Here is a 6,407-nt window from a genome sequence, read left to right as displayed (position 1 = left end):
GTGACTTGCCCAAGGTCACACAGCTAGGAAGTGTCTGAGACCCGATCCTAAACTCTTAAACCATCGCAAACCATTATCCAAAACTGAACTCCTAATCATTTCCCCCCAACCTTCCTCTTCCACATTTCCCAATTCCCGTTGAAGGTGCCCACCATCTTTTTAATTTCCAGATTCATAACCTTAGCATTGTTCCCAACAATTGCCACCATCCAGTCGGTCCATCTGATTGGATGCTGCATCTTGTCATTCCATCTCTTCCATCTGAGCTCTTCTCTGCTCACACAGCTATCATCTCATTTCAGGCCTTCATCATTCTTGTCTAGATTATTCTGATTGGCCTCTCTGCCTCATCTCTCTCCAAACTCCGGCCTCTCACATATATTGCTGCTAAAATAATTCCCCCTAAGCACAGATCTGGCCCCGTGACTCCCCTACTCGATTAACGATGGTAGTTCCCTATCACCTCTAGGAACTCTTCTGTTTTACTATCTGTCCCTAACCTCTCTCCAACCTCATTAGATTTTACTCCCCCTCTTGTACTATTCTTTCCCTGTGACTTACATCCCATCTCTGCAACCTTCAGATACTTCAGTTTATCTCTTTAGCCTTGTTTCTCCCATCTAGAAAATGAGGGGGATGGCCCTCCAGGGTCCTTTCCAGCTAAAAATCTGTGATCCCCTGATAGGATATGACCTTCCATCTCCCATCTCTCTGCCTTTGCACTGGTCATTCCCTCTGCCTGGAATGCTCTCCCTCCTTAGCTCTTTTCCGTAGAATCACTCTCTTCTTTCAAGAAAGCTTAAGAAACCTTGAACATGAAGCTTTTCCCCTGACCCCTTCCACCCCAACTAGTAGTACCCTCCCTCCCAAAACGATTTCACTATTTTGTTATTTATTTCTGTTTATACTTTGAATTCATTCATCTTTTTTTTCTCTTTACGTATGTATTCGGCATATATTATAGATATACTTGTCTACCAAATTAAAATATGCCTTCTTTGAGAGTAGGGATTGTTTTGTTATTTGTCTTTGTGTCGCCAGCACCTGGCACTTAGTTGGTGCCTAAGAAAGGCTCGTTGATTGATTTATGGCCCCTTCAGCCTCTTTGAACCCTGAGGTTCTTTTTTTCCCCTTAAACTCTTACCTTTCATATTAGAATCAATACTGATCAATACTGTGTATTGGTTCCAAGGCAGAAGAGTGGTAAGGGCTAGGCAATGGGGGTTAAGTGACTTACCCAGGGCCACCCGGCTAGGAAGTATCTGAAGATAGATTTGAACCTAGGACATCCCATCTCTAGACCTGGCTCTCAATCCATTGAACCCTCGAGCCCTGAGATCCTGAGATGCGTCTGAGAAGCAATGTGGGATGGTGGGAAGATTGTTGGATTTGGAATCAGAAAACCTGAGTTCAAATCCCAACTTGGCCACTTAACCTCTGCAACCTTCAGATACTTCACTTTCTCTCTTTAGCCTTGTTTCTCCCATCTAGAAAATGAGGGGGATGGCCCTCCAGGGTCCTTTCCAGCTAAAAATCAGTGATCCCCTGATAGCTGTCAAGAATGAGAGATGACAGATGGACTACCGTACCCTGCATTGATAACCATATAATGTGAAGACACATACAAGAAGGCCCCTGCTTTGTTGGATGGAGTCCTTATGATAGATTTCCCTAAAACCATGGGCAAGAGTTGCATAGGGTGAGCCAACATGGATGGGTTGGGACCCGTGCTACTGGCTGTTCCTTAATGAATGAAAGCAGAGATCTCCTGGCGTATTTCCAGCATGGTGCTACTTTACACATGATGGGCATTTAGTAAATGGTCGTCGAAATACTCAGAGAAGGAATGAATGGACAGCTGGGAATTCTCTAGCCCGTTTCCTAGCAGTTCTCCCATGTGAAGCCCGTACTTCCGCCACAAGGTATTAGATACATATACAGTGAGAAAGAAACGAGATGACGCATCACATCAAGAACTTTGCAATAAATGCTAGCTAACATTTGTTGTGGTTCAGTCATTTCAGTCACGTCCGACTCTTGGTGGTCCCATTTGGGAGACTGGAGTGGTCTTTCTCCAGGTTTGAGGTAACTGAGACCAGCGGGGTTAAGTGACTTACCCAGGCAGAGTCACACAGCTAGGAAGTGTCCGAGGCGGGATTTGAACTCATGAAGATGGTGAGTCTTCCTGATTTCAAACCCAGAGCTCCATCCACCATGCCATCTAGCTGTCCCAGTAGCTAGCATTATTATTAGCTCATTTCCAGAATTTCCTATATGATTGATCATGGTCGTAAACCCTTCTAAGCATCTTTTTCATTGTTTTAAGGGGATCTGGGCACTGTAGCAGTTCAGAGGTAACATGGAAACTCTGGTAGACTCAGACTTAGAAGATTCAGATGCAAATCCCTATTCTGTGATAATATATGTATAACCCCATGGAATTGCTTATCAGCTTCAGGAGGGGGAAGGGAGACAATATGAACCGTGGAACCATGGGAAAAAAATCTTAAAAAACCAAAATATGTTTTTAAAAATCCTATCTGACCCAGCTGTGTGACCCTGAGCAAGTCACTTGACCCCCATTGCCCACCCTTACCACTCTTCCACCTAGGAGCCAACACACAGAAGTTAAGAGTTTTTTAAAAAAAAAATCCTATCTGAGTGATCCTCAACCAAGTCACATGAACTCTCTTAGCCTTAGTTTTCCCAGCTATAAAATGGGAATAATAATAGTGGCACCAATTACTTTCTGGAAAGCCCATTTTGAACCAGTAAAGTGATACTGAAACGTGGACTAGTTCAGCCTCTACCCGATTACTTTTCCATAGGAGCCCACCACTCTAACTAAATGTCTTCTTAAGATGGTACCTGGCACACTTATTCAATGCTTAGAATTGATCGTCTTCCCAAAGTTCCTTGAACATTGGAACCTCTGTAGCTTTGATTGTGACCTTCCCAGAATGCCTTCTTCCTCCTTCCTCCCTATCTAAATTCCATAACTCATTCAAGATTCTGCTCAAGTCGTCTCTCCGCCATGAATCACAGAGCCATCCCCAGAATGCTAAAGCTGAAAACGATCACGGGGAGAGGGTGGTACAGCTTCTTCATCTTATAGATGAGCAAACGAAAGCCTAGAGGAGAAAGTGATTTTTGCAATGTTACGTGTTGATTTGTGACAGAGGACAAAATCGATGCCGTTAGGATAAGAAGAACATTGTCCACGGGAGGGAATAACCCCCCCACCTTGGTACCAAATCTCTCTGTTATTAGAGGTATAGAGGGAATGAATACATATGTAAGATCAAAAGCCATCCTCAAAAGGTGTGGTCAAAGGATGTCAAGAAACGTTTTTCAGACGAATTGCAAGTTATCAATAACTCTGAAATCATGTTCCAAATCCCTAATAATAAAAGAACTGGAAGTAACAACAACTCTAAGGTCTCACGCCCAGCCAATGAACAGAGTTGATAATGATGGAACTAGTCAGCGTTCGAGGGGTCTTGGGACACACCGACACACTTGGTGGAACCAAACCGTTTTGGGAAAGAATTTAGGATTACCGTTAAAGGGAGGGAAAGACTAATATAGCTATTCCATTTTTTAAAAACCCCTTTACCTTCTGTCTTGGAATCAATACACATATTGAGGCAGAAGAGCAACGGTAATTGCTAGGCAATTGGGATTGTGATTTGCCCAGGGCCATGCAACCAGGAAGTGTCCAAGGTCAGATTTGGACTCGGGTCCTCCTGACTCCAGGTCTGGCACTTTATCCACTGAGCCTCCTAGCCGCCCAAATATCTATTCCCTTTGACTCAAAGATTCCACTTCTGAGCATATTCCCCAGAGAGATCCAAGACAAAGGAAAGACCCCACGTTCACCAAAATAAATATGGCAGCCCATTTCGTGGAATTAAAGAACTCCAGATGTTTTGTGGAATTAAAGAACTAGATGTCCATTGATTGAATGGCTAAGGAAATAGTGGTACATGAATGTAATAGAGGAGTAGCATGTTGAAAGACCCAGTGAAAGTGATGATCATAGAGAGGAATGGAAAGATTTAGATGAAGTGAGGCAAAGCGAAGTAAACAGAACCAGGAAAGCATTATGCCCGATGGCTGTCACATCGAAACAAAACTGAACACTATGTCGTTATAAAGACGGATGTGGGCCCCGGAGCAAAGACGAGGAAAGGTATTCCATTGCAGAGGTGGGAACTCTGGGTGTGAAATTTCCCCCATATTGGCAGACATCGCTGCCTGTAAAAATTACAAGGTAAAACCAGACAGAACACGGAGGCTCCGGATGCCAGACGGGATTCAGACCCTGCTCAGAGCTAGCAGATCAATCCTTCATGAGGAAGCGGGCTTGGGTCGGGGGCGGGGGGGGGGGAAGCAATAACTTTGGTCATGGACAATTGAGTTTGAGTCGTTTGCGGGTTATCTAAGAGGATGTAGCTCACAGGCGTTTGGAGATGCTCTGATCCATCTTCCTGACTTCTTCCCCAGCGGGAAAGGGAAGCGCAAACTGAAATGGAGAGCGACAAAGAGCAGGGCCCTAAACGGAGAGATTCTGCTGCTTCACTTGAGGGCTAAATCACAACAGGAAGCATAATCACGAGAGTTTGGGCCTCCGTGGTATCAGCCTCATCCAGAGAGAAGTAAGGGGAAGGCTTGGAATGTGGATCCAGCCTAGGAAAAGGGTATAAAACCACAAAGGAGATGATTAGGACTAGAGAGGGGGTGGGCAATAAAGAACTCATCCTGTGAACATCACCTGGAATGTGCCCATCCAATCATGTCACAGTGTTCTAAGTAGAACGATAGAACAGAGAATTGAAGAGGTGGGAGAGACCTTAGCTATGTCTTTTCTGGCTCCCTTATGGTATGGTTGGAGCAAAACCAAGGGCCAGAGAAGGGAAGGGACTCATCAAAGGTTGTATAGCTAGAACCAAGGTATCTGGACTCAACAATTCAGGGCTTTCCCACTCTAGTAATAAGACTCTGGGGGCAGCTGGGTAGCTCAGTGGATTGAGAGCCAGGCTTTGTGACAGGAGGTCCTGGGTTCCAATCTGGCCTCAGACACTTCCCAGCTGTGTGATCCTGGGCAAGTCACTTGACCCCCATTGCCTACCCTTACCACTCTTCTGCCTTGTAGCCAATAAATACACAGTATTGGCTCCAAGATGGAAGGTGAGGGTTTTTTAAAACATAAATAAATAAAAATAAGACTCTGAATGAACAAGGAAAAGAACGTGAGAAATTAGAGTAGATGGAAGGGAACAGGACCCAGTGGGGGACAATACTGAGTCAAGGGTGAGGTATAGAAGACAGAATACGTATGATCCTAGAACTAGAAGAGACTCCTTTTTTAAAAAATCAATTTTTATCGTCATGAAAAACCTACTTCCATATTGGTCTTTGTTGTAAAAGCACACTCATACACAACCAGAACCCCAAAATAAAACCCTAAATACACTGATGGGAAAGGCGACTCCGACGGTTCTTTCTCTGAAGGCAATAGCATTCCCGGTCAGAAGCTTTTCAGGATCGTCCTGGATCGTTGCATTGCTGAGAGGAGCCAGGCTTTCACAGTGGATCATCGAGCAATATTGCGATGATTATGTACAGTCTTCTCCCAGTTCTGCTTACTTCACTCTGCATCAGTTCTAGAAGAGATTTCAAAGACCATCTAGTCCAGCCCCCTCACTTCAGAGTAAGGAAACTAAGGCAGAAGGAGGGAGGGTAAGTGACTTGCCCAAGATCTCACAGGTAGTAGGCATTAGAGGTGGGATTGGGACCCTGGTTCTCTGACATTAGAGATGATATTTTTTGAGAAAGGATTGAGGATTAAAATTCATGTTTATCTTACCTAATACAGGAAATCCTGCTCCCAAAGCCCAGGGCTGGTTAGATTCATTTAAGCCCAGGATTTTTGAGATTCTGCCCTTTTTTAAAACTCTCACCTTCTGTCTTAGAATCAATGCTGTATATTAGTTCCAAGGCGGAAGAGCAGTGAGGGCTAGGCAGTGGAGGTTAAGTGACTTGCCCAGGATCACACAGCTGGGAAATGTCTGAGGCCAGATTGGAACCCAGGACCTCCTGTCTCCAGGCCTGACTGTTCAGTGAGTCACCTAGTTGGCCCCAGATATCTACCCTTTTGAACTTAGAGTTAACTCTTCAAGTGGTCATCCTTGCCTGTGTAACTACCCTCCCTGCTTCTAAATGGAACAGAGCCTCCTCAACTACTTCTTGCCCCTTTCCCTTCCTTTCTACATCCACCAAACTCTTCTTCTGAATCTTCTACTTGATTAGCCAAAGGACCTGCTATTATTGTACGCCCCTTACCCAGGGACTTTATGCCGCACTGTAGAGTTAACAACAGCAGTGGGTGGGAAGGAGGTATTATG

Source organism: Gracilinanus agilis, chromosome X (assembly GCF_016433145.1).
Source record: "Gracilinanus agilis isolate LMUSP501 chromosome X, AgileGrace, whole genome shotgun sequence".
Classification (NCBI taxonomy): Eukaryota; Metazoa; Chordata; class Mammalia; order Didelphimorphia; family Didelphidae; genus Gracilinanus; species Gracilinanus agilis.
This window is presented reverse-complemented; position numbering follows the sequence as displayed.